At 35.2% G+C, this 24,029-nt stretch overlaps 1 protein-coding gene across 2 annotated transcripts in view; it reads right to left on the reverse strand.

The window, feature by feature from the left end:
• The window catches only part of RNGTT (RNA guanylyltransferase and 5'-phosphatase), a 350,824-nt gene that overhangs the window by 211,036 nt on the left and 115,759 nt on the right, over positions 1-24,029 (reverse strand). The gene's annotated exons all lie outside the window — the stretch shown is intronic.

Genomic DNA, 24,029 nt, shown 5'->3' on the forward strand with positions numbered 1-24,029 from the left:
AAAGCCTCTGTCTTCGGCTCAGGTCATGATCCCAGGGTCCTGGGATCGAGCCCCGCATCGGGCTTTCTGCTCAGCCGGGAGCCTGCTTCCTCCTCTCTCTCTCTGCCTGCCTCTCTGCCTACTTGTGATCTGTCTGTCAAATAAATAAATAAATAAATCTTTAAAAAAAAAAAAAAGAATGTTTATTCTTCCGATCCATGAGCATGGAATGATATTCCATCTTTTTATGTCTTCTTCAATTTCTGTCATGAGTGTTCTATAGTTCCTTAAGTACAGATCCTTACCTCTTGGTTAGGTTTATTCCCAGGTATCTTAGGTTCTTGGTGCTATAATAAATGGAATCGTTTCTCTAATTCCCTTTCTGTATTTTCATTGTTAGTGTATAAGAAAGCAAATGATTTCTGTACACTGATTTTGTATCCTGCCACATTACTGAATTACTATATGAGTTCTAGTAGTTTGGAGGTGGAGGTCTTTTGGGTTTTCCCATATAAAGTACCATGTTCATCTGCAAAGAGAGAGAGTTTGACTTCTTTATTGCCAATTTGAATACTTTTATTTCTCTTTGTTGTCTGATTGCTGTTACTAGGACTTCTAACAGTATGTTGAACAAGAGTGCAAGAGTGGGCATCCTTGTCGTGTTCCTGATTTCAAAGGGAAGGCTGTCAGCTTTTCCCCATTGAGGATGATATTGCTGTGGGTTTTTCATAGACAGATTTACGAAGTTGAAGAATGTTCCAAGATATGTTCTTTCAAGATATGTCTCCAAAGGCAAAGGAAACAAAAATGAAAATGACTTTTGGGACTTCATCAAGTCTGCACAGCAAAGGGAATAGTCAACAAAACAAAGAGGCAACCCACAGAATGGGAGAAGATATTCGCAAATGACACTACAGACAAAGGACTGATATCCAAGATCTATAAAGAACTCCTCAAACTCAAAACACACAAAACAGATAATCACGTCAAAAAATGGGCAGAAGAACAGACACTTCTCCAAGGAAGACATACAAATGGCTAACAGACACATGAAAAATGTTCATCACTAGCCATCAGGGAGATTCAAATCAAACCATACTGAGATACCACCTTACCACCAGTCAGAATGGCCAAAATTAACAAGACAGGTAAACAACATGTGCTGAAGAGGATATGGAGAAAGGGGAACCCTCTTACACTGTTGGCAGGAATGCAAGTTGGTGCAGCCACTTTGGAAAACAGTGTGGAGATTCCTGAAGAAATTAAAAATACAGCTTCCCTATGACCTGCAATTGCACTATTGGTATTATCCCAAAGACACAGATGTAGTGAAAAGAAGGGCCTTCTGTACCCCAATGTTCATAGTAGCAATGGCCACAGTCACCAAACTGTGGAAAGAACCAATATGCCCTTCAGCAGATGAATGGATAAAGAAGACATGGTCCATATATACAATGGAGTATTATGCCTCCATCAGAAAGGATAAATACCCAACTTTTGTATCAACGTGGACAGGACTGAAGAGATTATGCTGAGTGGAAATAAGTCAAGCAGAGAGAGAAATAAGTCAAGTCAATTACCATATGGCTTCACTTACTTGTGGAGCATAAGGAATAACAGGGAGAACACTGGGAGAAGGAGAGGAGAAGGGAGTTGGGGAAAATCAGAGGGGGAGATGAACCATGAGAGACTGTGGGATCTGAGAAGCAAACTGAGGGTGTTGGAGGGGAATGGGGGGTTGGGTGAGGCTGGTCATAGGTATTAAGGAGGGGATATATTGCATGGAGCACTGGGTGTGATACATAAATAATGAATCTTGGAACACTGAAAAAAATAAAGTTTTTTTTTAAATGCAGTGTATTTGTGTGTGTGTGTGTGTGTGCGCGCGTGTATGTGTGTTATGTATGTATGTATGTATACATATGTTTGACATATTTTAGTGGGGCTTTTTTCATGTTCTTTATTTGAATACATGCAAATCTTACCCTTGTTTGGTGGCTGAAACCACAGTTTGTCATGCAGTGGTATTGGTTTCTTCTATGGTGAAGCCCAGTATTCTCTACTGGTCTCCTCCTGTAATAGTTCACTGCTGCTTCCAGAAAACAATGGGTGGACGACATTGCCTCTGATTATGAGCACTGTTTTTAAACATTTTCTCTGCATATCAAACTTATGGTTGCCATATTCCATGTGTTCATTTAAACTTTAAGTTTCCCCCTAACCTCAATTCCACTCAGAACCCAGCAGACATGTTCAACTGAAGCAAGACTAAGAGTACACTGGTGGAAAACAAAATGAAAAAAAAAAAAAAAAAAAAAACAAGACAAAGCAAAACAAAAAAAAAACCACAGATGCTCTGATCTCAGCCTAATCTATTTAAATACTATTTTATTTGATCCAAATTTATAAGCTGGAATGGAGAAAATATAGAGCCCTGTCTCTATCAGGAAAATACATTCGTCCCTATTTCAGCGCCCATGTGTTTCACAGCCTCTGAACAACAGGACATAGCTTACAATCAATTGATGACATATCATAGTTTAATTGGCAGAGGTCTCTCTTATCCAGGGTACCTAAAATAAGGACATGGGTCATATAACTAGAATCCGCTTCTGTCGGTAAAACAAGGTACAAGAAAAATAGTTTTGGTTGAACAACTTAAAACCTGCAAAACCAAATATGTACTAGAGAACATACCTGTGATTTACAAAATTTTTCTCATGCATTTGTCCTTCAGAATCGTAAGCATTAGCGAGACTACGTAAGCCAATAATTTAATGCTTCTCTGAAGCAACTGCCAAAAGCATTTTTATGAATAAATACAAAACTACAACCAATTAGTTAGACAACAGAATTTTACCACATATTAGTGGTTAATCTGTGACTCCACAATTAAACCAAGTTCTTCAGTGCTTCACCTGAACTCTGTGAAGTCATCATCACAGATCATATTCACCAAGTAAAACTATACATCGAAATAATACTGCAAAAGCACATAAAATAAAAACCCACAAATCAATTTTCCTAGAAATTTTGAAATTCTTTTAAAATTTTATTCCAATCATTCAATGGTAATTCATCAGTTTTCTATATTTTACTTTGGCTCTGTCTGGAGCATAAAAATGACTAGACAGGTATGTGCTCAATGACCAAGAAATGCAATCCGACTAAAAAATATATGTCCCTGATTTTCCTTATCCACTCTGAAAGTTTACATTTTCTCAATCATGTCTCAAAGTCCATTCCCATTTATATACATTATCTTTTCAGTTCTTGGGGGAGAACTGAAATACATACTGTAGATTTCAAGAAAGTCCCAAGTTATTAAATATCCACTCTTCCACCAATGTGACAAGTAGTGAGCTTTTTTAATTAAAAACATTAAGATGGACTATAAAAGTTTCTTTCAGACTCATGTGCTAGAACCAAGGACCCTCTATCATTTCAACAATGACTAATAGAACGTTCACTTAGTTTTCTATGCAACTCAGGAAAGGACAAAGCTATTATTGAAATTCAGTCTCTCATTTTAAATTCTAATAAATCTCCTAGGTCAGACATTAATATCAAGTTATGGCTCACACTGATGAGTGTTACACTCTTTAAAAAAAAAAAGTGTTCAGTTGAATTTGAAGACATTTGTGCATATGTCAATCCTATGCTTTTGTTAATCTGTGGCAGATTCACAGCCACAGTGGGTTGGGACAATTAATCCCTAAGAATTTTCAGGAAAGAACTGCCCCCTAATCATTTTCGAGGCCAATAATTATTTTTTCCTTCTGAATCTACTAATACATATCTCCTGAATGTTAACTGTAAGACAAATTTTAAGCTATTACACTGAGGAAATACAAAGGAATTTCCCCATCTTAGAATGGTGAACTTTCATAAAAATGTTTAAAATATATTTGGCACCAGAAATAATGATTTTTCATGTTTTAGAGAATTAACCATCCATGTTTCAGATTTACTACCCCAAAAAATGTTTCCTGGGACAATGAATATCAAAGCTCACCATACAAAAGCAATTCTCTTTATTATATCTTACTGCGATTTCTTAAATCCTCCTCTATAATAGTAAATGAATGAAACTGAAGGGATCCATCAGGCCATATTAATTTCAATAATAAACAACATATTAATAGGCCAAATAATGCAAACTAAACACCAGAATCATGAGAATACATAAAGTTATCCTCATTTTATCTTGCATCTGCCTTTAAGCCAAAAAGGTTTCACTGTTTTATCTATAACTACATAAAAAACTAAGGACAGTCAGTGAAAAAACCTCAATGTGTGAATAACAGACCTTCACGTTTTAAAGCAAAGACTCTTTCATCAACCACAGTTGCAATAACAAACTCTCAAAGATTCTTTTCTTTTACTATAATACAAACAATACAACACAAATAAAGTCACAGACATTTGTATATATAAATAACATACCATATGGCTAGATTTTCTTTATGAACTACTAGTCTTAGACAAACAATTAAGAACTTTATATTTAAAGATAGAATAAGAAAATACAGGCGCCTGGGTGGCTCAGTGGGTTAAGCCGCTGCCTTCGGCTCAGGTCATGATCTCAGGGTCCTGGGATCGAGTCCCGCGTCGGGCTCTCTGCTCAGCAGAGAGCCTGCTTCCCTCTCTCTCTCTCTCTCTCTCTGCCTGCCTCTCTGTCTACTTGTGATCTCTCTCTGTCAAATAAATAAATAAAATCTTTAAAAAAAAAAAAAAGAATAAGAAAATAAAAGCAGGTCATACCTAAAAAGTAAATCTGAATGTCAAATGAAATACACAAGTATAAATAAAAATCTCAATTTCCTATCTAGCAAAGTGTACAAAAAATAATAAATGATAAATTCTAATTAAACTAGATGAGTACATCCCTTGAGAAGTTAAATGTAGTAGAAGAGTAACTTTTAATTATAAATCTCTGTTGAATCCTTGCAAGTGTCATCAGAAAAATCTTCACATTTATTACTTTTTCACCCTACACAGCATGTATTTTACTTTCAAAACAGCAGTAAACAATCATTGTGAAAATGTTTCCACAGAATCTTAGTAACACAGTCAACTGGACATGAGAAAGTAAAATGACTTCAAAACAGAGAAAAGCAATAAATTTTTTGCTAGGAACTTTCAAGAGATTATTAGGTCTTTTTCTTTTTTATTTGAATGTATAAGATGAGAGAGAAAGATGGCATCTTGCTTGAGTTTTTAATCAAGTACAATTTCCAAAAATCATTCAAGATCAGTTTCTTGCATGTTCTTTGCCTGCGTTTTAACCACATACAACCCCACAGGGAATATAACTACCACTAAAGACAACAATAGGGAGTTAGAAGAGGCAAACAAGCAGGAAATGAAGAAAGACAACTTACTATTTCAGGAGGAAAAGACATCACAGGTGTGAAATAATCCAAGATCAGGCCTGATCATATTAAAATAAAAATGGGGAGTTTACAAGAAAGAAAATGAATTATTTTTGCCAATTAGTAAAAAAATAAATAAGCAATTAGGCAAAAAAATTCATTAGTCAATCTTACTGCTTTTCATAAATGCCTAAAAATTTAGAGTGATCTTTCTACCTGTTTACGTAATAGATAACCACTATGCCCTGAAATTAAGAGGAAAATAATAATAAAATGTAAACGAAGCAGCTTCTCAGACTAAGCAAATACCAAAAGAGCTTTGAAGTTTAACATATTGTCTGTCCAGCAACTCTGATACAAACTTTCCAAACCTCTACTGAACACCTAAGAAAAAATGCAGGATGAAAAAATTTAAACCTCATATCAGGACGAAAAAAGCTCATATGCCACCAGAATTTCAAGGCTAACAGATCTCTATTGAAAGGTTGATCAAGGGGCGCCTGGGTGGCTCATAGGGTTAGGCCTCTGCCTCAGCTCAGGTCATGGTCTCAGGGTCCTGGGATCAAGCCCCACATCTAGCTCCCTGCCGAGCAGAGAGCCTGTTTTCCTCTCTCTCTGCCTGCCTCTTTGCCTACTTGTGGATCTCTCTCTCTCTCTGTCAAATAAATAAATAAAACTTTAAAAAAAAAAAGAAAAGAAAAGGTTGATCAATGGACCTTGTACATCTTGCAGACAGCAAGCCTGACCGACAAAAATGATCCACTCAAATTCTACTACAAATTGATAATAGATGATAAATTAGATAAAATAGATGATAAATAGATAAATAGATGATAAATTCTACTATAGATCATAAACACAAGGTTTATACCAACCAAACAGAAACCAGGCAACTATAGCTGCTCTTCCATGTGTGTCTACAGCATCATAGAGCAAACTGCTCCTATAACTCTTTCTTCCCGAACTTTTCTAGATGGTTTCAAAGGCTGTCTATAGGGGGTCCCTTGGACTCTTTCAGATGTTCCATGAGGTCAAAACTATTTTCATAATAAAGTTAAGTAATAATTTACCCTTTTCCCTATCACTCTTTAAGAGTACACCCTGTAGTTTTTCAGACTGTATGACAGATGACATTAAAACAAACTGAATCCAACTGTCTTCAAAGAAACCAGACATTAATTTGCAAAAAGGCAAAACAATGCCACTCTTCATAATATATTGTTTTTTTTGCTTTAGAATAAGTAGTAATTTTTCACAAAAATGTTATTTCTATTAATATAGTAGGTTTACTGTTTATTTTAAAAAGTATCTTCAGTTGTAATTTCTAATATGATAAATATCACTAGATATAATTCACATAATTTTTAAAAAGTCCCCAAAGTCCTCAATAATTAAAATGAGTATAAAGGAGTCCTGGACAAAAAGTCTGAAAACTGCTACTCTAAACAATCTAAATGTCTTAAAGAACTTCACTTCCTTTGCTGATACAAACACTAAGTCCAAGAAAATAATTGGGAAGGAAGAATATGTATATTGGTTTCATGTTCACTCATTAAGAAAAGTGCGGTAGTTGAAAAAAAAGACAGGAGCCTCCCAGAGAGCAGAGCATATTGGAGACTAATATTATATACTCCATCTGTTCAGAGGATCATGCAATAGAAGACAAAGGAATATTCCATTTTACTCTAGCATAGTCCCAGCTAGACAAGTGACACAAATGTAAATTAGCATGCCAACTGAAATTTAAAGAGTGCACACAAGAACAATCTACAACCTTTGTCATCTAACAAACACAAGGACTAAATGAATCTTTCATCATTTAAAGAAAGAAATATCGTCATAAAAAATCACAGGAAAACTAAAGCTTTAAACATAAATTCAATTGAATAATTCCATTAAAAGAAGTAAATTTTTAGAAAAATTTTGTATCCTCAATAGGATCCTAGAGGACAAAATCTCTCAAGAAAAAGAAAACAGAAATAAAAATACGAGAAAAGAAGGAGATGAGGAGAAAAAAATAACAGGATGAGATTAAAAGGAAGACAGGTAAAGCAAAAAGTAAATATTGCAAAAAGGTAAAAGAAAAGTCCATATTAAGAAAAATAAACCAACATAGGGAAAATTAAATTTTCATTTGAGACCAATCTCAACATTTTCCAGAATGCAGGAGAGGGAAATGGGGGGGCAGAGGAATGGAATCGATATATTATGTAAAGATAATCCATACCCAAAGTGACAATGTTAAGTATGTCCAAAGGAAGCAGAACACTTAGAAGTGATGCAAGGAAACTGATGCAAGGAAATGATGTGTTGAATATTCACAGGTCTTTCTTGAAAAGGTACTTTAGTGAGCAATGCAGTTAACAGTTAACTGTACTTCACCCCCTCCAGTCAGAGACACCAATAAAATTGACAAAAATGGAATTAACTCAGAACAATAAAAAGCAAGTGGAGGATAACTATTAGATGATGAGGAAGATTTCAAAAAATTTTTGAAATATAAAGAGGACAGAAGCCTGTTGACATATAAACTAGAACACACCCAAAACCATGGTGGGAACTTCACTGAAGGAGATAGAAGAGCTCATCATCAATAAAGTGACAGCTGAGGGGAACTCTGAAAACTGCTAGGCCATCAAACAAGAACGAGGATCACGCATCACTTAGCTACTGTATTTGTAGATTCTGCCATTTGTATTTCAGAATACAAATAACTATGTTCTAATGAACAGTTCAGGATATTTCAACTTTTTAAAAAACTGGCTTGTGCTTATAATTCCCTTCATTTAACAGTAGCAAATTCCAATGATACATAGGCATATCTCCACAAAGAAACCTGAACTGTGATTCTGTTCACATTTCTTTAGCCAAAAATAAATCTTGTAAGAGAACTTAATGTCATCACTAACAAAACCCATAAATCTGCCCAGTGCTTTAATCAAATGAAAGGCTTTCAAATTATCGCCCTGAGGTTGCAGCATGAACACTGATGCAGTTCTCTCCTTCTCCTCCTGTAAATCATCTCAGTAACAAGATTTTTACGTGTGATTTTATCAAGAAACTTTTTTTAAAGAACTCAAGTTTTGGCAAAACTCAGAGGCAAATATTAATCCAAAGACTCTAAAATACAAATGTAGATTACAAAAAGTAGCTAGAATCCAAGAGAAAGGGGGTATAAAGGAAAGTTCAGAGTGTGGCTAGAAGAACTAGCAGCAGATTCCAGAAACTGTACACAAAATACACTCCTTGAAAGTACACAGTTTGCCCTTAAGTGCAAAAGCGTATTTCAATGTTTGAAATAATAGAAACCAGTATAAAAAGTGTCCCAGAAGAGTTCAGAACAACAGATTTGGTGGGTCTACTTAAAAGAATCACACAGAAAAGGCATACCGCCTAGAACAAGCTTGACTCTGTGAACAAGTATGGCCAAAGTAAAACTTTGGGTAATATAATCTGTACTCTCATCCCACGCAACCTTCTGCAAATAACTGATCAAGGCATATCTAATTTCCTTAAAGATGGGTAATATTAAGGGAACTGACACCGCATCAGTACAAAAGTACTGAATGAAAGAGGCAGAAATGTAATACTAACAGTGCAAACTTGACCAAAAAAAAAAAAAAAAACTGTCATACACAGGTGACAAATTTTACCACTTTATCATAATTTCTTAAAAATTAATAAAACTCTCATTGCTATAAAGAAAACCAACAAAGCAGAAATATAAAGATTCAAGGAAAAAGATGGCAAAACAACTGAAAAGGGAGTATAAAATGACAAAACACAGGAAATAGTTCAAATAGTTCAAAATAGGTCAAGGGAAAAAAAACATACAGAAATGAAGGAATAGAGAGAATATCTAATAATACAGAACCAGGAGCAAGAGAATATAGATTTAAAGGACACAATAAAATGAAACTGAACAAAGGGAAAAGAATTTAAAAGGGTCAGGACATCAATTTTAGATTTAGAGCAATGGTTCTCAAAGTAGGGTCCCTAGACAAGGAGCTGCAGCTGCAGCTTCACTTGAGAATTTGGGAGACAGTGCAAATTCTCATGCCACTGGAGACTTACCAGACTCAGAAAATCTGGGAATGGAACACAACAGCTTGTTTAACTAGCCCTCCAGATAATTCAGATGCTCACTAAAGGTCTGAGAACTGCTGTCTTGTAAGACGGAAAAGGAGACACAATATGAACACAGCCAAAATTTCCGTCCACTAAGGAAAACCAATCAATACAACATCACAAATATTTAAAGATAAGAGTTAAGAAAACTTAAACTTGGAGAAAACTTAAAACTTGTATCTCCGTATTAAGAAAGGCATAACTGCCAGAGAAAACGGATCTAGGACAGTCAACTCCAAGACATATCTAGGAAATTAGTGAACTTTAAAGATGAAGAAATAATCTTTTAAGCAAAGGAACAAAAAGATTAAGCTAATTAAAGTGGAGGGGAAAACCCACAAAAAATCAGATGGCATCTTATTGCTTCACAACAACATTAAATATTACAAGACAGTGGAACACTCAAAGGTTAAGTGTAAGCCAGGATTTTATATTCCTCCAAACGACCCTTCAAAAATAAAGGTTACAACAAGCAAACCCTTCTAAACAAACATGCAAGGACTAAGGACCACTGTTCTCGTGAAATATTCTTGAGAAAACCACTAAGAGATAAATTTCACCCAAGCAAGAATGGGAGAAGGAAGGGCACTTGCGTGGCTCAGTGGGTTAAAGCCTCTGCTTTCAGCTCGGGTCATGGTCCCAGGGTCCTGGGATTGAGCCCCACATCGGGCTCTCTGCTCAGTGGGGAGCCTGCTTCCTCCTCTCTCTCTCTCTCTACCTGCCTCTCTGCCTACTTGTGATCTCTGTCTGTCAAATAAATAAATAGAATCTTAAAAAAAAAAAAAAAAAGAATGGGAGAAGGAGTACTGTTACCAAAGCAGTACAACATAATTAACTGTAAAATAAAATAAATGTGGGATTAGAAGGAAAGAAGAGATAAATATCAACTACCTCAATAATATGAAAATAATATAAATAAAAGTTGACAGGAAAAAAGGGAGGAATGATGGGTTGGGACTCCAAGTCTGCAATTTAATGTTAACAAATCAAGTCACAAAAGTATATTTTACAGTAGGAAAATATTATTATTCATTAAAAACTAATACTAGAAAAATGGGAGTAAAAGCAAAAACATTTTATGCATAGACAGGGTTTAACAGATATTTAAATAAATACAAAACTGAAGATAGCATTGAAAGATATAATTATGAAATTAACCACTAGAACAAAATACAGACCATCCAAATACCAGAAAGTAGAAATACATCCACCCACACACATTTTAACAGCAGAATGAAAGAGTTGTGGTAAACTATGAAAATAGAAAACATAACAAATAATGCTACCTAACATATCTATCACATGGATAAATGTAAATGGAATAAATCATCACTTTAAAAAAATAAAAGAGTTAAATACAAGTCCACATAAGAACTTGGGCAGAAATGTTTATTGCCGCATTCTTTACAATAACCAAAAAGGAAAAACAACTAAAAATATCCATCAACTGAAGAATAAATAAACAAAATGTTAATATTACCATATAATGAAATATTATTCAGCCATAATAAGGAATGGAATACTGATTCATGCTACAACATGGATGAACCTTAAAAATATGAGGCTATGTAAAAGATGCCAGTCACAAAACACCACATATTGAATGATTCTGTTTCTATGAAACGTCCAAAATAGGCAAATCTTTGGAGACAGAAAGTAGAGCATGCCAGCCAAAGGCTACAAGTTTGGAAGAATTAGGGAATGGGCGCTAACAACTACAGAGTTTCTTCTGGAGGTGATGGAAAATGTTCTCAAGTTCATTGTGGTGGTGATCACACAACTCTGAACTGTGCAATAAATTGAATTCATTGAAGTTGTACATTTTGAATGAGTAAATTATATGATATGAAATTACATGTCGATAAAGCTACTTAAAATTCTAAGTAATAGAAGTGCTACAGTGTAGATCACAAAGGACAAAAAAACTTCACTGTATACAAAGCACATACCTAAAATAGTATAACTGAAAACCCTTTTAAATGGTAAGATGGACAAAGGCAAATACAAGAAAAGAAATAAGGCTCACATATTAGTCACAATCCTAAAAGTCAAGACCAAAAATAAAACATTAAACAAGTAAAAAAAAGTTTGTTAAGTCTAAGGAAGATAAATCCAAATGAGTAAATAATTATCTGTGAATTTATCATCACCAAAAAGCACTGTATTCATATATGAATATGCATGAAGAAACTTTAGAAGACATTATACTTAAACAAACAGACACTAGTAGTAGGAGGCTTTCATTCACCTTATAACAGAGATTAGTCCATAAAGATCAACTGAACCAAAAACAAATATGAATATAAAGACTAAAATAAAAAACATAATTAGTAAGGTAAATCTGATTGACACATATCAAAATCTTTACCCTGAAATTATAAAAATAACATCTTTTGAAGGGTCTAAGAAACAGTCCAAAGAATTAATAACACCTTATAAGTTCCAAAAGGCAGAAAATACAGATAATATTCTTTTATCTTAACACAACAAAATTTAAAATAACAAATTCAGAAAACAAAAAGAGTTTCACCTTCAAATTTCAAAACTCTTTAACAAGCATGAAAAAATAAAAAATAAAAAAATTTTCAGAATTCTTAAAAATGTGACAAAAAGGGGCGCCTGGGTGGCTCAGTGGGTTAAGCCGCTGCCTTCGGCTCAGGTCATGATCCCAGGTCCTGGGTTCGAGCCCCACATCGGGCTTTCTGCTCAGCAGGGAGCCTGCTTCCTCCTCTCTCTCTGCCTGCCTCTCTGCCTACTTGTGATTTCTCTCTGTCAAATAAATAAATAAAATCTTTAAAAAAAAAAAATGTGACAAAAGTTACCCGAATTCATACTCTAGTTATCAGACTATGGCAGGCCCAGAGGAAATTTTAAGCACTAGTATCTGAAGAAAAGAATGAGATTCAATGAATTCAGGGCCCAACTCAAAAAGTTAATAAAGTACGGGGTACCTGGATGGCTCAATCAGTTAAGCAACTAACTTTTGGGTTCAGCTCCGGTTTCATGAGTCATGAGATCGAGCACAATGTCGGGCTCTGTGCTGGGTGTGGAACCTGCTTAAGATTCTCTCTCTGCTTAAGATTCTCCCTCTCCTTCTGCCCCTTCTCCCACTCCCACACACATACACTCTCTCTCTCTAAAATGAGTAAATAAATCTTAAAAAAAAAAAAAACAAAAAACGGTTAAGTACAGTAAAATAGAGAGAGGTACAAACCAAGATAATAAAATAAAAGTAGATTTTTCTTAGGAAAAAAGCAGAAATCAGTAAGTGAAAGCTGATTTATTGTAAGGGGCAAAAACTTAAATATCTACCATTATTAAGGAAAAAAGCAAAGAAACAAATATTCAAGTAATAAATCCTGAGAGGAAATAACCACAAAAGCAAAAGAAATGTAAAGTCTTATAATTAATTACTTTCCTCAACTCTGTACAAATCATTCTAAAATATTAATTAAATTGGTATTTTACAAAGAATGATAATTCACCAAACAGACTCCAGAAGAGAAAGAAAATCTAAACAAACCAATTTTCATAGGAGAAGCAGAGGAAGTCCAATATATCTGTTAACAACCCCAAAACACTAGGACCCAAATAATTTCATAGGAGAATCCCATAAAACCCATCAAAACTAAGCAATTCCAATGGTATTAAAACTACTCCAGAACATAGCAAGGAAAAAAAAAGGCAAGAAAGCAAGCCCTACATTCTTTTTATGAAGCAAGTATAACATTGAAGTAAAAGTTACCAAAGATTTACAGAACAGGATCATTTATGAACATCAACACAAAAATCCTAAATAAAATGTTGGGAAAAAACTGTGCAGTACCTCTTTTAAAAATAATATATTGTGGAGAGATAATCCATATTCGTGGAGAGGAAGACACAATAATGCCAAAATTGTCAGTTCTTCCCAACTTGACCTATAGATTTAAGGCAATCCCAATCAAAATGCCAGCAAATTATTTTGTGGATACTGGCAAACTGACTCTAAAGTTTATATAGAGAGGCAAAAGATCCAGAATAACCAACATAATATTAAAAAGAATGAAACAAAGTCAGAGACCAGATACTACCTAAGATTTACTACAAAGCTACAGTAATCAAGATAGTGTAGTATTAGCAAATGAATGGACAAACAGATCAGTAGAACAAAATACAGAGCCTAGAAACAGACCCCCATAAATACAGTGAACTGATATATGACAAAGAAGCAAAGGCAATACAATGGAGCAAAGACAGCTGGTAGCACTAGAACAACTGATTATCATACACCAAAAAATCAATCTAGACACAGAGCTTACATCCTACACAAAATTAACTCAAAATAAATCATAGACCTAAATGTAAAAAGCAAAACTATTAAACTCCTAGAAAATAACTTAGGGAAAAACCTAAATAATCTTCAGTATGGTGATGCCTTTTTAGATATAATACCAAAGACATGATCTATGAAAGAAATAACTGATAAACAGGACTCTGTTAAAATTATAAACTTCTGCTCTGCAAAAGACAATATCAAGAGAATGAGAAGATAAACCACATACTGGAAAAAAATATTTGAAAAAACACAATCAAATGAGGACTCTTATCCAAAATATCCAAAGACTCTTAATAATAAAATGAACAACTCAATTAAAAAATAGGTCACAGACCTTACAGACATTTCATCAAAGAAGATATAGAGATGAAAAATAAGCATATGAAAAGATACTCTACATCATATGTCAGGGAATTGCAAATTAAAAAAAAAAAAAAAACAATAAGATACCACCATACACCTATTAGAATGGCCAAAATCTAAAATACTGACAACACCAAATGCTGAGAAGGATGTAGTGAGCATCAACATAACCTCCCCAGATCCCTCAGCATAAACTAACTTCAGTGAGCAGCATAGAGCCAACACTGGTGGCCTAATTGGCTTATACCAAGCCCTGCCCTCCTGCAGTCAGCTGGATGTTGCTTTTCTTAGGCAAGTGTGCCTGAAAACCAGGGCAGCAGGCCCCTCCCCCAGAAGACCAGCACAAACCCCAGCAGGCACCACGTTTTCTGACCATAGAGTTCTGCAAAGCTTCAGCTCTAGTGGAAACAGCATCAGGTCCCTTTTAACGAATAGACGAGGGTTTACCTAGTACCCTGCCACATTCTGGCTGGGGTCCAAACACTTCACAATGCAAGCAAGGAGAACTCTGCCAGGACTGGCCTGAGAAAGAGCACCAAAAAACACAGCAGCAGAGTGGATACAGCACACACCACAGACCCTTCCTGAGGCAGGAGGCCCTGGAAAGTATATGACCTCTTCTTCACAAACCCATTACTCTCAGGGGCAGGTAGCATAATAGGCTTTCCTAACACAATGAAGAAGACACAGACCTAGACAAGATGCTAAGACTGAGGAATTCATCTCAAAAGAAAGAACAAGAAAAGGTCAGAGCCTGGGATCTAATTGAAACAGGTGTAAGTAATATGCCTGATCCAGAATTTGAAGGAACAATCATAAGGGTACTAGCTGGGCTTGAGAAAAGCATAAAAGATACCAGGGTCCTTCACCACAGAAATAAAAGACCTAAAAGTTAGGCCAGAATGAAAAATGCAATAAAACAAGATCTGAAATCCACTGGATGTAATGACCAAAAGATGGAAGAATCAGAGGAACAAATAAGTGATACAGTGTATAAAATTATGGAAAATAATGAAGCTGAAAAGGGGGAAAGAAAAATATTGGATCAATGTAGACAGGAAACTCAGTGACTCCATAGAACATAGTAACATTCATATTATAAGAAGAAGGGAGGGAAAAGGGGGCAAAAGATTTACTCGAGGAAATTATAGGTGAAAACTTCCCTAATCTAGAGAAGGAAACAGGAGGTATAGGGAACTCCCATCAAAATCAACAAAAGCAGGCCAACACCAAGATACATTGTAGATAAACTGCAAAATGCATATATAAAGAAAAAAGGTCCTAAAAGCAGAAAGACAAAGTCCCTAACTTACAGGGAAAAACAAATAAGGGAAGATCTGCTTAACCACAGATCTCTCCAGAGAAACTTGGCAAGCCACAGAGTGTAACAGGATATATTCAACAAGCTGAATAGGAAAAATATGCAGCCAAGAATACCCTATCCAGCAAGGCTGTCATTCAGAATAGAAAGAGAGACAGAGTTTCCCAGACAGAGGTGCCTGGGTGGCTCAGTCGGTTAAGCTTCTGCCTTCAGCTCAGGGCATGATCTCAGGGTCCTGGGATGGAGCTCCACATTGGGCTCTCTGCTCACCGGAGAGCCTGCTTCTCCCTCTTCCACTCCCCCGTGTGTTCTCCCTCTCTCTCAAGTAAATAAATAAAATCTTTAAAAAAAGAAAAAAAAAAAAAGAATGGATGCTATACTTTGTCAAATGCTTTTTCTGCATCTAGTGAGAGAATCATATGGTTCTTATCCTTTCTTTTATTAATGTGGTATATCACACTGATTGATTTGCAGATGCTGAACCACTCCTGTAGCCCAGGAATCAATCCTACTTGGTCGTGGTGAATAATCTTTTTAATGAACTGTTGGATCCATTCTTGGTGAGTGTCTTGATGAGAATTTTTGCATCCATGTTCATCAGAGACATTGGCTTGTAATTCTCCTTTTCAGTGGGGTCTTTGTCTGGTTATGGAATCCAGAAAATGCTGGTCTCAAAGAAAGAGTTTGGAACTTTTCTTTCCATTTCTATTGTTTGGAACGGTTTGAGGAAAAATAGGTATTAACCTTTCTTTAAATGTTTGGTAGAATTCCCCTGGGAAGCCATCTGGCCCTGGACTTTTGTTTTTGGGAGATTTTTTATTATGGATTCAATTTCTTTGTCTGTTCAAGTTTTCTATTTCTTCCTGCTTCAGTTTTTGTAGTTTATAAGGTTCTAGGAATTTAACCATTTCTTCCAGATTGTTCAGTTTGTTGACATGTAACTGTTCATAATATTCTCTTATAATCAGTTGTATCTCTGTGGTATTGATTGTGATCTCTCCTTTCTCATTCGTGGTTTCATTTACTGGGATACTTTCTCTTTAGTAAGATGTTCTTTAGCCTGCATGAATTTGTGGTCTTTCAAATTTTTTTGTGGTTGACTTCAAGTTTCATAGCATTGTTGTTGGAAAATATGCATGGTATGATCTCAATCTTTTTGTGCTTGTTGAGGCCTGATTTGTGACCCAGTGTAGTATGTGATCTCTTTGGAGAGTATCCCATGTGCACTCAAATGTGTGTTCTGCTGTTGAATGTGTATTCTGAATGTGTATTCTGCTGCTTCAGGATGAAATGTTCTGAATCTGTAAGTCCATATGGTCCAATGTGTCCTTCAAAGCCATTGTTTCCTTGTTGATTTTCCGCTTAGATCTGTCCATTCCTATAAGTGGGGTATTCAAGTCCCCTACTATTATTGCATTTTTATCAATGAGTTCCTTTATGTTTGTTATTATTTAGGTGCTCCTAAATTGGGGGCAAAATATTTACAATTGTTAGATTTTCTTGTTGGATAGACCCCTTTATTATGATGTAGTACCCTTCTTCATCTCTTGTTATAGTGTTTGGTTTAAAATGTGGTTTGTCTGATATAAGTATTGCTACTTGGGCTTTCCTTTAATATCCATTTGCATGGTAAATATTTCTCCATCCCTTCATTTTCAATCTACAGGTGTCTTTAGGTCTAAAATGAGTCTCTTAGAGGCAACATATAAATGGGTCTATTTTATCCATTCTGACACCCTATGTCTTCTGATTGAAGCATTTAGTCCATTTACATTCACAGTAATTACTGATCTGAATTTAATGCCATTTCATTACTTGTTTTGTCATTGTTTCTGGAGATTTCTCTGTTTCTTTCTATGTTGCTTTTGGTCTTTCTTTCCTACTCAAAGAGTGCCCTTTAGTATTTCTTCACAAACTCTTTTAGTTTTTGTCTGGGAAGCTTTTTTGATGAAAACCTCAACAAGGTAGGGAAAGAGGGAACATACCTCAACATCATAAAGGCCAGATATAAAAGGCCCAAAGCTAATAATCAGCCTCAATGAGGAAAAACCCTCTAAAGTCAGGAACAAGACAGGGATGTCCACTCTCCCCAATGTTATTTAACACAGTACTGGACATCCTAGCTTCAGCAATCAGACAACAAAAAGAAATCAAAGGCATCCACATCAGCAAGGAAGAAGTCAAACTTTCACTATTTGCAGATGACACAGTAGTCTATGTAGAAAACCCAAACAACTATACCAAAAAACTGTTAGAACTGATAAACAAATTCAGTAAAGTTGCATGACACAAATCAACATACAGAAATCTACTGCATTTCTATATACCAGTAATGAAGCAGTAGAAAGAGAACTCAAGGAATCTACCCCATTTACTACTGCACCAAAAACCATAAGATATGTAGGAATAAACTTAACCAAAAAGGTTAAAGACCTGTACTCTGAAAACTGAGAAGAACACTTATGAAAGAAACTGAAGATGACACAAAGAAATGGGAAAGCATTTCATGCTCATGGATTGGAAGAACAAATATTGTTAAAATGTCTATACTACCCAATGCAATCCACACATTTAATGCAAGGCCTAACAAAATACCACCAGCGTTTTCCACAGAGCTAGAACAAACAATCCTAAAATTTGTATGGAACCACAAAAGACCCCAAAGCCAAAGGAATCTTGAAAAAGAAAAGCAAAACTGGAGGCATCACAACTCTGGACTTCAAGTTATATTACAAAGTTGTAGTGATAAAGACAGTATGGTAATGGCACAAAAACAGACACAAAGACCAATGGAACTGAACAGAAAACCCCGAAATGGACCCATAACTGCACGGTCAACTAATCTTTGACAATGCAGTAAAGAATATCCAATGGAAAAAAGACAGTCACTTCAACAAATGGTGTTGGGAACTTGGATGGCAACATGAAGAAGAATGAAACTGGACCACTTTCTTAAATCATATACTAAAATAAATTCAAAATGGATAAAAGACATAAATGTGAAACAGTAAACCATCAAAATCCTGGAGGAAAACACAGGCAGTAACCTCTTTGACATTGGCTATACCAACTTCTTACTAGATACATCTCTGGAGGCAAGGGAAACAAAAGCAAAAATGAATTATTAGGACTTCATCAAGATAAAAAGCTTGTGTACAGTGAAGGAAACAATCAACAAAACTAAAGGCAGCCTTCAGAATGGAAGAAGATATTTTTAAATGACATATCTGATAAAAGGTTAGTATCCAAAATACATAAAGAAGTTAACAGACTCAAATCAAACTCAAAAACAAATAATCCAGTTTAAAAAAATGGGCAGAATGGGGTGCCTGGGTGGCCCAGTGCGTTAAAGCCTTTGCCTTCAGCTCGGGTCCTGATCTCAGTGTCCTGGGATCGAGCCCCGCATCGGGCTCTCTGCTCAGCAAGGAGCCTGCTTCCTCCTCTCTCTCTCTGCCTGCTTCTCTGCCTACTTGTGATCTCTGTCTGTCAAATAGATGGATAAAATCTTTTTAAAAAATAAAAAATAAAAATAAATAAAAAAATAAATGGGCAGAAGACATGATCAGACATTTTTCCAAAGACACACAGATGGCTAACAGACACATGAAAAGATGTTCAACATAACTCATCATCACGGAAATACAAATCAAAACTACAATGAGACCACCTCACACATGTCAGAATGGCTAAAATTAACAACACAGAAAACAACAAATGTTGGCAAGGATGCGGATAAAGGGGAAACCCTCTTGCACTGTTGGTGGGAATGGAAACCGGTACAGCCACTCTAGAAAATAGTGTGGGGGTTCCTAAAAGTTAAAAATAGAACTACACTAGGATCCAACTATTACATACTAGGTATTTACACAAAGGATACAAAATACTGGTTTAAAAGGATGTTGGGGCACCTGGGTGGCTCAGTGGGTTAAGCCTCTGCCTTCAGCTCAGGTCATGATCTCAGGGTCCTGGGATCAAGCCCTGTATCGGGCTCTCTACTCAGCAGGAAGCCTGCTTCCCCCTCTCTCTCTGCCTGCCTGCGATCTCTGTCAAACAAATAAATAAAATCCTTTTAAAAATAAATAAATTAAAAAATTTAAAAAGGATACATGAACACCGATGTTTATAGCAGCAATATCAATAATAACCAAATTATGGAAATAGTCCAGCTGTCCAACAACTGATGAATGGATACACACACATACACACAAACACACACGCAATGGAGTATTATTCAGCCATTAAAAAGAATGAAATCTTGGGGTGCCTGGGTGGCTCCGTGGGTTAAAGCCTCTGCCTTCGGCTCAGGTCATGATCCCAGGGTCCTGGGATCAAGCCCCACATCGGGCTCTCTGCTCCGCAGGGTGCCTGCTTCCTCCTCTCTCTCTCTCTGCTTCTCTGCCTACTTATGATCTCTGTCTGTCAAATAAATAAATAAAATCTTAAAAAAAAAAAAGAATGAAATCTTGCCATTCACAACGACATGGATGGAGCTAGTGAGTATCATGCTAAGCAAAATTCAGAGAAAAACAATACCATATGATTTCACTCGTATATGGAATTTGAGAAAGAAAACAAATGAATGGGGGAGGGGAGGTAAACTAGAAAACAGCCTCTTAACTATGGAGAACAAAATGAGGCTTACTGGAGGGGAGGTGGGCAGAGGGATGGGTTAAATAGGTGATGGGTACTAAGGAGGACACTTCATGTGATGAGCACAGGTGTCATATGTATGATGAATCACTAAATTCTATATCTGAAACTAAAATTACACTGTACTGTATGTTAACTAACTGGGATTTAAACAAAAACCTGAAACTAAAAAAAAAAAAAAAAAAAAGTTGTGAACCTAAAACTGCTCTAAAGAAATTATAATAAAGTCTTTAAAAACAATAACAACAATACATTAAGATTAAGTAGGGCTTTTCACATCAGGACATATTTCCATATAATTCATAAGATAAACAAATCTAACAGAAAAAGAAAACAATTATACCGATAGAAGATAAAAAGCCATTTGACAACACCGAATACCTATTCTTTATTAAAAGCAAAACAACTTAGTAAAAATAGAACCAGACACTTGTTTAACCTGATAAAAGAGATTCCAGACTCAAAGGCAATATACTTTTAAGAATCACCAGAAGCATTCCCACTCAAATCAAGAACAAGACAAGGATCCCTATAACTATCACTACAATTTAAAATTATACTCATGCATAATTGAATCAGATAAGAGAAAAATTAATGTATGAAAAATCTAAAGAGGAAAACTATGTCTATTTGTACTTAATAAGATTAATACCTAGAAAACCCAAGAGAATCAATTGTTATTACAAAGAGTATCAAAATACAGTGAGAACTATATAAAATTAGCATACTAAAATCAAAAGCTTTCAAATTTAAAAACATATCTTGTATAAAAGGCATCTGCTAAAGTCCTAAAGGTAACACCACCCTTAATAGTTAAAAACAGGGGCGCCTGGGTGTCTCAGTTGGTTGGGCGACTTGCCTTCGGCTCAGGTCATGATCCCGGACTTCCAGGATCGAGTCCCGCATCAGGCTCCCAGCTCTTTGGGGAGTCTGCTTCTCCCTCTGACCTTCTCCTCTCTCATGCTCTCTCTCACTCATTCTCTCTCAAATAAATAAATAAAATCTTTAAAAAAAAATAGTTAAAAACAAACTTTTCCTGCTTCAAAGAAAAGGAACAAATAAGGCTGTTCACTCTCACTACTTCCATTCAACATTAAATAAGAGGCTCTAGCCAGTGCAAAAGGCAACAGAAAAAAATAAAAGGTATCCAGATTGCAAAGGAAAAGTAAAAGTACCCCTTTTTTATAGATTACATGCTTGTCTATGTAAAAAGAGCTGATGAAATCTACAAAAAGCTAGTAGAAGAATAAGTGAGTTTAGCAAGACTACAAGAAAAAAATCAATATACAAAAATCAATGTATTGCTATACATTATCAACAATTAGAAATGGAAAATTTTTAAATAGTATTTATATCAAACAGTATGAAATAAACTGAAAAGAGTCAGATGAGTAAAACCTGATCCTTAAAACTACAAAAATGTCTGAGAGAAATTAAAGACCTTTAAATTAAAAGGAGAAAAATACCAGGTTGATGAATTCGAAAATTCATCATTGTTAGGGTACCAATTCTTCCCCCTAAATATAGTCAATCCAATTCCAATCCAAATTCCAGCATGGATTCTGTAGACACTGACAAGCTTATTCTAAAATTCATATGAAAATGCAGAGGCCAAGAATAGCCAAAACAACTTCAAGAAAGTAGTACAGAGTTGGAAAATAATCCTATCCCATTGAAGATTTAATCTGAAAAGTAATCAAGATGGTATGGTACTAGTGTAAAAAGACAAACACAATCAAGGGAATAGAACAGAGAGACTAGAAAAAGACCCAAACATACATGACAACTCAGTTTTCATAAAGATGTAAAATCACATCAATGAGAAAAGGAGTCTCTTCAAGAACTGGTGCAGAAACAATTGGATATTCATATGCAAAACAAATAAACAAAAATCTACCAAACAACAAAAAACAACTCAAATGTCTAAGCTAAAAGTTAAATTATGGTACACTGATAAGATGGAAATCTGCACATTTGTTTAAAAAAAAAAAAAAAGCGGATGATCTCTACATACCAATAGGGCAAGGGGACTCAAAATGTATTGTTAAGTAAAAAAAGTTCAAAGCACAGAACAGTGTGTTAATAATCACCTCTTGGATTAGGTTGGTAAGAATATTAATAAATGTATTTGCTTATATATGCAGAGGAAAATTCTGACGGATATAGTTAGTGCTAATGGCAATGGTTGTTCTTCTGAGGTGATAAATGAATAGGAAGCTTTCAGAGAAACTTTCCTACATGACTTTGAAAATTTATAATTCTTTTTTAACTGGCTTTCTAGCTGTAAATACAAATAAGTTATAATTTGAGAAGTTGCTACTTATTTTTACCATACTGGATATTATATTCTAACTATGTATATTAAAAAAAACTGAACAACTCACTATCTCTTCACTGGGCTCAAATGACAAGTTGAGTAAATTCTTAATATAGCTACATAAAGTCCTAAAATCAAAGTTATCACCACAATTTTATAGATATACAGAAATGAAATTCTATTATTTTCTGCAAAAACATATGCACTCTTCGGAGTTGTAAACTTTGTTTAAAACCAAATAAAAACTAGTATTCTTCATAAAAATGATATATACATCTCTCACAAACACTTTATCATTCATAATATCACTAGTTCACCCATTCCCATTAGCAGTGATAAAAATAATAAGAATCTCTACAGCAATAATCTGTTAACTGTAGCTACTATCCTGTACCTGGTGTTACTACAGTTTTACCCTTTAGAACAAGTCTGCTACAAAATGCACTTTCCTTTTGTATAACTGGGAACAAAAGAATAATAACTGGAAAATGGGGGGAGAGAGTTACAGTTAAAATTCCAACTAGTATTCCTTTAAAATGAGAATATCCTAGGATTTTTTTAAAGGGGTTATATAAGCTAAGAATAAAGAAAAAAAGAAGTTTTTCTAGTGAAAAACTCATGAAAAATTGTTCAACCCAACTGCTGCATATCCTTAAAGAACAGTTCTAATAGTTATCCACCGCAAATATTTCGAAGCAGCACTGATTCTGACTCAAGAGATCTATGATCTAAGACACATTTTCTTAAATACTGAACTTGAATTACAACAGCACAAGCTGTCAAGTTAGTTTTTTTTTTTTTAAACTGAATGCAAACTGAAACCATGTGGCTTCTACCCAACTTTTACACTGATTTATAATTTCAAAAGTATTTCTGCAAGAGTACATTGCTCCAGTTAGCCAATTTTCACCACTGCCATGGCCCACGTTAATTGTCAGTCAACTTTGTTCTTACCCTACAGATTGAGCAGGGCCCCAAAGTAAATACCCCAATAACATCCCTGCTACCACAACAGACACAAAAGGTAAGCAGTGAACTGTGGGAAGATCATAGCAGCAGAGATCAATTATGTCAACCATGACAAGCAGGTGTTATGCAACATATCAATAAAAATAGAATGATAGCTTTGTATATCTTGACAGTTAAAAAGATGGGCACTGGGCAGTGCTGGGACTACTGCTACTATTATATCCAAGGGTTAACATCAAATTAAGTGGATATGAGCAGAAGCAGGTAAGATACAACAAAAATTTATATCATCAGGCAAGTGGGATTATACGACAAAGGAGTTTAAAACACGCAATTACGTATGTTGTTATACTTCCTATATTATTCTATCACAGCCATTCTTCTCCAAGAATGGTTCATCTTTACTGTCAAATACTATGTAGCAGTTAAAAATTAATATCTAAGCCCTGGCCCTAAAATATTTCCAAGCCACACTGTTAAATGAAAAAACAACAATCCAAGAATTTCAGTATGATGCATTTTAAGCATCAAAACAACAGAAATAAAACTCTCAATATATGTGTGTATGCAAATGAATTTTTTAAATAAGAGTATGTACCAACCACTGGT

This window comes from Lutra lutra, chromosome 6, assembly GCF_902655055.1.
Source record: "Lutra lutra chromosome 6, mLutLut1.2, whole genome shotgun sequence".
NCBI classification, from domain to species: domain Eukaryota; kingdom Metazoa; phylum Chordata; class Mammalia; order Carnivora; family Mustelidae; genus Lutra; species Lutra lutra.